Source organism: Emydura macquarii, unplaced genomic scaffold (assembly GCF_026122565.2).
Source record: "Emydura macquarii macquarii isolate MOO-44397 ecotype Brisbane River unplaced genomic scaffold, CSIRO-AGI_Emac_v2 contig_2897, whole genome shotgun sequence".
Classification (NCBI taxonomy): domain Eukaryota; kingdom Metazoa; phylum Chordata; order Testudines; family Chelidae; genus Emydura; species Emydura macquarii.
The window spans coordinates 49,106,271-49,118,480 of record NW_027133034.1 but is presented as its reverse complement, the minus strand read 5'-3'; the positions used below and the strand labels follow the sequence as shown (position 1 = coordinate 49,118,480).

Sequence of the window (12,210 nt, the reverse complement as noted above, 5' to 3'; positions counted from 1 at the left end):
TCCTGGTTAACTTGACGGGTCTGTTTATACAATATGTACATACAATCATACAAGCAAGGGAATGGACTAGATGATCTCTCGAAGTCCCCTCCGATCCTATGAGTCTATGATTCTCAGTGTCTTTCAAAGTATTTTGGAAGTAATGCCCCAAGTGGGGAGACACCCTATCCAAGTAAAGGAATGTGAATTCCTGTGTAGCTGGCAAAGACACCTTAAGAACTAGAATTTCAGTTTACGTCCGTAACTTTGTATCAGTTTCTTGCACTTATGTTATATGATGATATTAATAGCCAGTGAGCCCATGAGTTTTTCATTGACACCTTGCATGAGACTTATGAGATACATTCATGACATTAAAGAAATGGGGTGCACTTGAACTGCTGCTGGCTTGCCCAGTTCATTACTGGATATCTGGGTGCTCTTTGCCCACTTCTCTTGGGCTGTTCTTAATGTCACACAGGCACATTTAGCTTTTCAGTAAGTGAAAGAAAGCACAGAGGCTAAATGAAGTATAGTAAATCAAAGTGGCTGCAGGTTCACAGCTTCCATTAAATCACAAACAGAATATTTTAACTGTTTAAATTATACATTCCTACATGGCTCACCACATTTCATAAGCCATCATCATTCTGTAAATTTCTGTCTGTTAGGTTACGTCTACACTGCAGCTTCCCAGCTCAGGTAGACAGACACATCCTAGCTCAGCTCAAACTAGTGTGCTAAGAATAGCAGTGTAGCTGGGTATTTCATAGGTGGTAGCTTTGACTTGCTGCTGGAGTATAAACCTTCCTGGACCCCTAGATATGTATTTGAGTGACTCGTCTGAGCGGCTGCTTGTGCGTCAGTCCAGTCAGAGCCAGTGCCTGGCTACAGTGCATTTTTAGCACACTAGCTCAAGCACAGCTAGTGCATGTCTGTCTGTCTACCAACCAAACCTGGGAAACACACTCCCAGCTGCAGTGTAGACATACCCCTAGTGGCTGAACCACGTGGAGAGTGACAGAGAGCCACACTGAGTAAGCATGAGTTACATATTGTCAATACTTTGAGATTAGAGTCATACAATAGGCAACAGAACTAAGATGGAACCATTTTTCAGTCTAGAGGAACTTCTTAAAATGGTTTGTTTTGAAAAACAGCCTAGCCACCCAACTGAAAAGCGTTCTGCTCCCGAAGGCCTAAATCCATATTGTGACAAGGCATACGTGAACGGAGATCCACACATTTCATTCAGAAAAAATTCTGCCATGTCAGACCACTAATTTATTTTTAAAAACAACAAGACACGTGCTATTTTTTCCTCAACCTGTAGTTAGAGGCTGTAGGGCCTGGTTCAGTACTTTCACCTGCCCAGATTGTCATTTCCACTGAACTCTTGGTGATCTTAATGTATTACCCGACAGCCTCAAAATCCTGGCATATGAACTATCCATTCTATCCACGATCCTTCCCTCTTACATGGTTTTTCTCTCCCCTTTAAAGGAATCTTTAAATGACCAGCTTTAAGAATAATGACTACTCAGATATATATCCAAAACAATTGACTCATTTCTCCTCCAACCTGGTACATAGAGATGTTCTGATAGCAGCCAAAGAGAGAGATACTGGAAAATATGTCAACATCAGCTCCTAATGGAGATCAGTCTATCACAGCTTCTCCATGCTTAGCTAATGGAAGGCTCCCTCTGCTCACTGGTAGCAGTGTTACCTTACAAACAGGTCTTGGTTTGAGACTCCTCTGTGGTAACACACAGGAAAAGTACGCTGCAATTTCAGCTACTCAGCTGCAGATTCAAGTATCTGGCTTATGTTGCACAAGTGAGGTTCTTTTCTTGCATTCTATACATCCACCTATAATACATGAAACAATAACAAATCTGCAAACCTAAAGCCTTGTCTATGCTACAAAGGTAAGGTGAACTATGGTAGGTCGACTTACAGTCACTACATTAATTACCATGGTGGCTGAAGTCCACGCTACCCTCCTTGGGTCAGTAGAGTGCGTCCTCACCAGGAGCACTTCCACGGATCTAAGAGGGGTAGTGGGGAGACCTGAGAGCCCAATCTCTCAGCTCCGCCGGCAGCTCCCTTCCAGGAGCCCAGCTGCCGCACAAGCTCATGCTAGGCTGCCTTCCCCACACTCCTATTCCCTGCTGGGGGCCAAAAGAAGTCACCCATACCTTCTTGCTCCACTCCCTGCTGATAGTGGGGTCCAGCTTCTCAGCTCTTCAGCCAAATAGGAATGACAGCCAACAGCCAGCATAAGGTAAGCTGTTATGCAAACAGCTCCCCCAGGGCTGGTCTACACTACAGTAGAGGTATACACATTGAAATGCTCCTCCCACTGATGTAACTCCTATGCTGTGCTGACACAATAAAACCACCTCAATGAGAGGTATAGGACTTACGTTGGTGTAGTTAGGGCGACGCACAGTTTCAGTGTGTACACCTCCACTGTTTTGTCGACAAAACTCTGTAGTGTAGACCAGCTCTGAGGTAGCTGTTTGCAGAATGGTATCAACAAAGAGCAAATTTCTCTGCTTGATCAAATTCCCATTTAGTCAATGGAAGTACTCTCCCTGAGGACAAGGGGAGTGGGCTCAGACATCTAAATACCAATTTGCGGAACGAATAGCTTCAGTAGTCTGCTGACGATGAATATTTAAAATGTGTAAAGAACAAACAAAAATATACCCTTAAAGAAAGGAAGGTTTAGGGCTAGTCTGGTGTTTTGTTTGTGAAGCTGTAGTACTGGGTGCTGCCAATCAAACAGTCTATTAAAAGTGCTGTCAAAGCAAGTTCTGTGCTGTCATACACAAGACAGAAGGAATAAGAGCAGTTAGCCTTCCAGGGAAAGACAAGAAATCCTGAGTGTGGATTTGTATCATGGAATTGGAGCCCAGGAGGAACAACGTGGCTCCTATGTGAAAGCGTCATGGCCCATCACTGTCAAGCAGTGGGATTGAAGATATAAATCTAGAAGCTAGAAGGGGTGAGGAAGGGGAGAGAGACTATGAAAAAATTGGCATAAAAGAAACATATGAAGAGTACATGAGGATTCTGCACAGTTGTTAATACTTAAATCTTAATTGCGCCCAATATTAAACAAAAATGTTTCTTCTTGTATTTCCTCTGCAATGATCTTGGGGTTCATTAAACAAACCAGTGAATGAGAAAGGAATAAAACTTCTGTTAAAACAAACTAGAGCGCTTTTGTGGTGAACTGCTGCACACAGCTATCCTATGTTCAGCCCTGCTTCCTAGGCACGTCTCAAAATCCCTATAGTCATAATACTGTCCCTTATGAAGGAGCATCTCTAAATTATAATCTTGCACAAATATCTCTCTACATCTTCCCTCCTAAAAAAATCCAAGTAGCTCTTACATACATTATAAATATAGATCTATAAATAGCTAACCATTTAATAACATACATTAAATTCTCAACCCATCTAGTACATTTCCATAAACCCAAACATGTCAACTACCTGGAGAGAAAAAGATCACCAGCACATCACTCTGGAGTGAGTCTTTACCACTCACTTTCCTCAAATACCCCTACTCCAGGTTGGTTAGTAGGTCTCGGAGTCTTTCAGGACATTTAATCTCCCTTTCTGCTATTCTCAGTATCAGCCTTTCATGAGAGTCAGATGTTCTCTTGTTCCTTGCCAGTTTCCTCCTTTGTCTGTTGATGAATGGTCAGTTGGGAAATGTCAGAGTCCACATCTACTGTCCATGTTTTGGAACTTTCTGGGATTAGTCTTAGATCCCCTCGATTACATTGAAATGTGTCCCCTTGATCTGTCTGGACCACATAAGACTCTGGATGCAGCTGTTCTTTAATGGTATCCCTTTGGTACACCAAGAATTAGAGATTTGATTCTTCAGGAACACTATCACCTGGGTAAAGAGATGGGAGATCACAGGCCTTTTTGTCATAATAATAGTTCTACTTCTGATTTTTTGTCATCTTCTATATGGTTTCATTGTCATGAGATTTCAGCAAGTTATCAGTGATTTGTAAATTAGATCTGATCCTTCTTCCCATTAACAGCTGAGCTGGAAAAGAGCCATTCTTTGATAAACCAATAAAGCTATATACAAATTACCCTCATTGTCAAAAATCTTTTTTATAAGATTCATTACCATCTGTATAGACCTTTCCACCAGTCCATTTGATTGGGGGGAATATGGACTTGATCTTTTGTGATAAAAATCCCAATCTATGGCAAATGCCTAAAATCTGCACTGGAAAATTGTGGCCCATTGTCGCAAAAGACTTCATCTTGAATTCCAGATGTCTGGAGACGATTCCCTTCATACTGGCTATCACTGACTTATTAGAATTGTGTAGTGTGCAAATTTCTGTATACTGAGAATAATAATCTGTAACTATTAAATAATCCTTTGATTACCGAATAAAAAGTCAGTGCCTACCTTCTCATAAGGCCTTTGTGGAACTGGGTGAGGTCTCAGAGGCTCTGCCTGTTGGCATGGCTTATATTTCAAGCATGAAAAGCAATTGTCTACCACATTAGTAATATCATAATTGATCCATGGCCGATAAAACACCTCTGATGCTCACTTTTTGTACTTCTCAGTTCCTAAACGACCCTCATAGATCTTCTGTAGCATTTCTTTCTGGAGGCTCATTGGTATTACAACCTTGCTGCCCTTGAAAATCACCCCATCTGTCACAGTAAGTTCATGTCTGGAGTTCCAATAGTCTCTTATCCTTGGACAGCAACTGCTTATTTCTTCAGGCCATTCTTTAATTGTCACTCTTTTAATGATCCCCAACAATTCATCTCTCTCTGTTTCCCCTCTTATTTGTTGCAATTTCCTGGTAGCTACTGGAATTGACTTTACAATCAGATCTATGTAGGCTTGCATCTCTATCTCTAAGGTCTTCTCTGGTTTCATAGTGGGAGTCACCGCTCTGGAAAGTGCATCTGCAGCAAACATGACTTTACCAGTCCTGTAAGTCACAACCAAATTATGCATTTGCAGCTTTACTATCGTTCTTTGAATTCTTAAGGTACAGTCATTCAGCAGTTTGCCAAATAACTCCATCAGTGGCTTGTGGTCTGATTCAGCATCCACAGTCTGGCCATAAATATACTGATTGAGAAGGAGCTTTTAGAAATATGGTTTGTCTGTGAGAGATTCAATCTGTGCATACATGCTTTCTGCCTCAGTCAGTGATTTGGATGCATATACCACTGGTTACCAACAATCCTCATCTTTCAGTAAAATCACTGCACCTAACCCAGAGTGTTAAGCATCTGCTGAAATTTTAAATAAACCTTCCTGGTGCGTAGAACTTCATCACTGGCTCTTGTATCAGTTGTTGTTTCAAACATCCCCATCATTCCTCCTGTTCTGCACCCCAGTATCATTCATTTTTTATTCTCTAGAAGTTCTCAAATCCACTGCTTTGGTAGATGGAAAATTCATACCTAATTTAAGATAATTAAACATTCCCAGGAACCATTGAACATCTTTCATTGATTGGGGATGTGGCATCATTTCAACGGCTGAAACCTTCCTCTTAACCAGTTTTACACCTTCATTGGACTATATGCCCAACAAAAGTCAGCTCTGTAACCCCTAAAACACATTGTTTCCTATTTAGTTTGAGATTTGCAGTTCTGGTTGCACGGAAGACTTACCAAAATCTACAATTATGCTCCTCTTTCACTAAACCCAGATTATGATGTCATCCATTTTGAAGTCAACACCATTTATATGTTCATAGGTCATACAGATGGTCTTGTGGTACACTTCCGGTGCTGAAGCTATGCCGAAGGCTAAGCGTAATAATCTGTATCTTTCAAATGGAGTATTAAATTTGCATAATTTTGAGCTTTCTTCAGTTAATTTTAGGTGCCAAAAACCTGAGGACGTATCCAATTTACAGAAATATTGTGTATTTGCATACTGAACCACATCTCTTCTCTGGTTGGTAATTTGAAATGTTCTCTTTTTATTGCCTTATTGAGGTCTCTTGTACATAAGCATATGCTTAGCTGGCTGTTCCTGGCCATTGTGGAGAAAAGCGAGTTCACTCACTGGCACCTCAACCTTTTGTCTTACTTGCACTGCTTCCATCCTTGCAAGTTCAGCCTTGAGTTTATCACAGAGTGCAAATGGCACCTTTCTATATGGATGGATAACTTGTTTATCCAGATGGTATGGTCACCCTGCAAGCAAGTCAACCCCTGAAATAGATCATGATATTTCCAAATGAGTGCCTCAGCCTTGTAGTGAGAGCACCTGTTTTACCAGACTGAGTTTTTCCACAGGCAGCCAGGCAGAAGACTGATGTCACCGCCTTTGGCACTACAGTGAGCAGAGGCCTGTATGTGATGCTTCTATATTTGATGCTAGCTATGCACCTCCTCTTCACTGGTATATTTGTCCCAAAATAACCAGTTACTTTTATTTTTGTTGGTCCCAGATTTGGTCTTATTTTCAGTCTCTCGATCTTGTTCAGACAGATTGTTAACCTGAGCTCCTGTGTCTAGTTTCAGTAGAGTAATTGTTCCATTCACTTTCATAGGCAGAATCCAATCCCTCTCATCAGGATTTCTTGATCCCAGTAAGTCTGTGTAAAACTCCTCAATCATGTTGTCTTCAACTGAATGCACTTGATTTTTCTGCATTTGAGATCTGTGGCATTTTGCAAAAAACTATTATTTTGCTCACCTTTAGGATGGAGTTTTTCAAAGGCAAAATACTGTTTGCAGCCATGCTGCAAGCCACACCTTCCACATCTCCCGCCAGCCTCCCCCCAGCAGTGGTTTTCATCGCAAATGGTTCCACTTCTTGATTGTACTTTTCTTCTGTATTTAAGGGTTATTCATGCACATCTGGTGAATTCAGCTCTTTGGCTTGTGCTGTTGTCCTGTATATCTGGAGAGCTTTTTCCAAACTTAAATCTCCTTCACAGAGCAGTCTCTCTCTCAACATATTGCCTCTAATGCCACAAATGATTCTCTCACCAGAGACTTTGTCAACTCACCAAAGCCACGATTTTTACTGAGTCTCCTTAATTCTGTGACATATTGCTCTATGGTGTCATCAGTTTTTTGCCTGCATGTGAAAAAATCTGTCTCTCTCAAAAAGGTCCTATTCTTTTTGGCATGCAATAGTCCTCAACTTTAGTTAACTAAAATACTAACTTCATGTTTTCACTTTCTTCAGACTTGAAGTTGCTGTAAATATTCAATGCTTCCTCCATAAAAACACACAAAAAGGTTTTTTTTTTTTTGTTTTGTTTTTTTTTAAACTTTATCATTTTTCTCCTCTGCCTCTGCGGCTGCTAAATACAATTCAGATCTCTGTCAGAATCCTTTCTAGTTCATTGCAACAGTGCCTGACAATTGCAGACTGGATGAAGGTTGCAACACTTCCATTCTTGGCCTTCTTCCGTTCTTAAGCTAAATAAAGCTACATTGTGCTCTGTTCTTCTCTGTTCGCTGCTCCCTTTCCTCTGCTTTCAGTTTCACACACAAGGGTTAACCTCAAAATGACTACAGTCTCCTCATTCAGCACTGCTGACACCATGTAATCTTGGGGTTCATTAAGCAACAAACCAGTGAATGAGAAAGGATGGAAACTTTGAATACAATAAACTAGAGAGCTTCTGTAGTCAACTGCTGCACACAACTACACTGTGTTTTATTCTCCATCCCTGCTTCCAGGACACATCTCAGAAGTCCTATAATTCATAACACTTTCCCTTAGAAGGGAGCGTCTCTAAACCATCATCTCAAGGTATCAATTTATCTGCATCTTCCTTCTAAATGAAGTTTTCAGATACCACAGCAATGAGGGACCATAAGGCAACTCCTCCCACAATTCCCTTTCAACACTGAGTTTCAATTTGTCTGATAAATCAAACCTTTAGCTAGCAGAAAATAAATAGCATATTTAATTACCTTCCTATGTTACCTCCAGGCTTTATTAGATGGAACACCATCATTATACTGACTAATGTGGCAATCGAAGTAGGATACGTTATAATACTGCATATTAGAAAACAAAGAAAAGAGTTTAAGTTTAGGCTTCTGGAAATCACCAAAAGCCGTCTCAGTTCCCCACGAACATGCAATTTTGTGAAAGATTCAGACTGTTCCAAACTTTTCACCAACACTTGTTACCTTTGTCAGCCTTAAAGCAACATTATCTCTCAATGGGACTGCAAGGAAAACTAAGGTGTCACTCAAGCCAAACCTACCTTCTGAAGTCACTTCTCCCCCTCGATGATTTGATATTAATCTTTAACACTTTGGCTTTTTACTGATATTGTTCTTGAATAAAACCAATCCTGCTCCTTCGCAGTCCCTTGAATCCAAAAAGACTGCATAGTCATAGCATATTCATGTTCATCACAATGAACGTTTTGGAAAACAATTAGCTTTTTGTGTAACTAAAGACATTCTGTTTATCAGTAAATCAGGGAAGCACTGCCACATCAATAATGTCCCCTGTGTGCCACAGATAAGGTGCATGGTGCCCTGAGCAACACCTTAATTATAGCAACAACGAGAGTCCTGTAGCACTTTAAAGACCAACACATTTAATTTCTGCAGGCATAAGCTTTCGTGGGCTTCGTCATCTGACGAAGTGGGTTGCAGCCCACGAAAGCTTATGCCTGCAGAAATTAAATGTGGTGGACTTTAAAGTGCTACAGGACTCTCGTTGCTGTATACAGACTAACACGGCTACCTCTCTGGAACTTTTCACCTTAATTATACACACTTACAAAGCACACACAAGCTTTTCCCATTCACTCCTGGCCGGCTCTTCAAATATTTTCTCATTTATTCTTTATAACAATTTACCCTAAAATTCATTCTATTATTCTGTTGCTTTAATAAACTTCTTACGTGTTCCACATTAACCCAGGATGTTAATATGAAATTCCTTTTTCCTCCCCCAGTACCCTCACTTTTCTTATTTGGGAACAACCTCGAAGACTCCCACTCTGTATGAGCAGTGGCACTGGTCACTCGGCTAGTCAGAGACGACATATTGTCTGCCCTCCCAGATAGCTGGAAGAAACTGCAGGGTTGTGTGTCAATTTGGGGCCAAAAAGAGAAAGGAACAGCCCATTCTAGGGGGCATGAAGGTTCCATTTCATAAAAATGGAAACAAGCAATTCATTAAGTCCAGGTAAAATACAGCTCTAGCAGCCAGTGTCTAGGACAGTCAGCCTCAGTGGGCCAAACAATTTAATAAAGTAATTTCCTGTCTCACCAGCCAATCGGTGTTCTTGATTTCAGCAGTCCAGCACACTTATATCTTTACAAGAGTTTCATACTACGGTGGCTACAGATAATTTAGAGCACTGATTAAGTGCTAACAGTACAATGTATGTATATGGCAGCTTTCATTCAAAAAGATTACAAAGTCCTTTATAGGTTGTGGACCTGATCAAGACAAATCTGCATCCACAAAGCAGGGATATTCATCCCCATCGGGAAAGGGCAGCTTTTAATTCAATCCAGGACTCATAGGAGTCTGAATCAGTGCATTTTGAGCCCCCCTGGACACACCCCTTCCTTGCTGGCCTCATCCACAGACTTCAATGGGACTGCTCACAGAGTTTGCAAGTGAATACCCCAGATTACTATAACTGAAAGGGATTAAAGGGAAAGGAATCTCCTTTTTCTGTTAATTTTATGCATTTGGCTGCACTTTGGGACAGCTTTTTAAAAAGTATTTGGGCCTCTAACGCCCATTGAAATCAATGGGAGTTAAAGATATTCAGGTGCTTAACACCTGGCCCGTTGTGTATAGTCAGTTTCCCATACTTAGATAGCTCCCACAGAACTTTTATATACATGCAGGAAAGATAAAAACATGTACAAATCAAGAAAATGTGATTGGGAAAACCACAAAAATTGACAGGAAGACTTGCAGACCAGAACAATATCTGAAAGCACTTGAATTCATTTTTTGCAATGGAGCAGTTTTCAGGTTGATGGTGTCCCTTTAACTACATAGTCCACTTATGTGTATAAAAATTATGAATGCATTAGAATGCATGCAGTGTTACTCTAGTTAATTGCGTAATTTGGCTTCATCCATGTCAAATTATGGACCAAATGCTGCTCCTTACAGCATCATCACTTTTGGCAGGTGAGCAGGCAAAAGACTAAAATTCCTGATATTTAAAATTATTTTTAAAAAAATGCCAGTGTGCAATAAAATGTCAAATGGGATATGTAAGTGTATAATGTTACCCTTCTATACAATGGAAAACAGAAAACACAGAGGCAAATCACAACCTGACTTACAGAACGTGTAATCTGAGCATACAATTGTTCAGCCTTCTGAATGTCTGACTTCAGGTAACCGCGTGTGCATATCAAGGGGAGTCTCATGACAATGGGCAATAATGTAACCCTACGCATTGGAGCAGGGATTTGAACCTAACTCTCCTACATCCCAGATGAGTGCCCGAACCACTGACCTAGAAAAATCACTCCCCGCCCCCCCCCCGAATAAATATTATTTATTTAATACTAAGTGAAACAGCTCCAATGGGAGGGAGTGACCCACTCCAGGGTACCCAATAGCCTGGCAGTTAGGGCTCTCCCAGGAGGCAGGAGAGTTCGGTTCAAGTTTCTGCTCAGAATCAGGCACAGTGGGGATTTGAAAACAGCTCTTCCACATCCCAGGGGAGTGCCCTATCGGCTGTGTTATTGGCTATAATGGGGTGAAGGTGTGTGTTTCTTTTTTCCTTGTCTTTTGTGTGAGATAGGGCTGACCTGGCTTAGGCACCTAACTCCAAGAGAGGGCTCATGGTGGAGAAACCGGAGCGGAAAGAGGCACCTGCCTCTGCTTCGTCAGTCAGGCATCTGAGGCCCAGATCAGCAGGAATTAGGTACCTAACTCCCTCTGTAGATCTGGGCCCTAAACCCTGCCTCCCTCCTCTGCATTTTGCTCCAGGCTATCTTAGGCAGCTCCATGCTCAGCTTGCTGGCTTCGGAGAATCCCTTTCTCAGGTGCTGAACTCTCCCCATACATTATATGGGAAGCCTATCTCGGGGCTGTGAATTCCACCAGGCAGCAAGGAGCCAAAGAGTTGTAATTTTCAGCACTGCAACACCCAAGTCCTCTTTGTGATTCTGGCACCAAGGGCCAGGGACATAGAACCAACTACCCAGGAAAGGCAGGATTCTAGAGGTCAAAGAGTTGCAGCATGAGTACTATAAAGCTGTGCACCGTGGTGGCTTGTTAGCCTCCTGCATACAGGTAGGCTGGGGGAGTAACAATGACAAGGACTGTGGATGGGCAGATCCAGTCGCCATTTCCCAACCTCAAGAGTGGATGCACAGCAACCAGGAGGACTACTTCAGCTGGGAGGCTGCAGCAGTGATGGTGGAGCAGCAGCACTGCCTCTCCATATGTAGCCTGAAGAAAAGTCCTTTCTTGCAAGTTTCCGTGCCCAACCCAGTTACTTGGATTGTGCCATTAGGGCAGGATTTATCCCTCAATGGTGAGGGATTCAGTATTCCCCTCCCTTGAAAATATTCTAGTGGGGTAAAAACTAGTCTGTGAAGCCTACTTTGGGAAGTAAGTACTTACTTGCTCCTGTGAAATGAAAGGTTTACACTAGAGCCTCACAGAGAGAAGATGGTCTCTCAGAGACCCACAGGGCCTGACAATCTGTAGAGGATGTTATTTCCTGATCCCATGGATTCTGGGGTTTTTTTTGTTTTTTGTTTTCCTTTTTTTGTGTAGTCAGCTCCCTCTTTGGTGCTCCCTAGATATCAGCTCATTACCCTTGGGCTGAGCATTTATGGAAACAAAAGCCTAAGGGAGTAGTCAATACTGGTACCAACAGCATTAATTATTGTACAGATTTCCAATCAGAAACCTACAGGCAGGGTTGTGGGGAGCGGATTGCTCTTCCAGCCTAGAACACACACACTCAATCCTGGACAGACTTGACCACAAAAGGGAGCTTCTGTAGAGGAGAGAGCGGAGATGCTATTTTACCTTATTTTTGCAGGGATCTGTGTAATGTTATATGCCACGTGTGCTGTAAGTGCTAGGTATTATTAATCCATCATCATTATAAATTCCTAGCTTAGTTGAAGTGTTAGGGTTGGAATGGCCATCTTAATTGTTTATGTTCTGGCTTTTGTTGTTTTGTATTAAAGCCTTTATGCTAACTGCTGCTTAGCAGAAATG

The 12,210-nt window shown here is 41.7% G+C and overlaps 1 protein-coding gene across 1 annotated transcript in view; it reads right to left on the bottom strand.

Moving 5' to 3' along the window:
* SV2C (synaptic vesicle glycoprotein 2C) overlaps positions 1-12,210 on the bottom strand; it is a 214,589-nt gene that overhangs the window by 168,022 nt on the left and 34,357 nt on the right. The window lies entirely within an intron of this gene.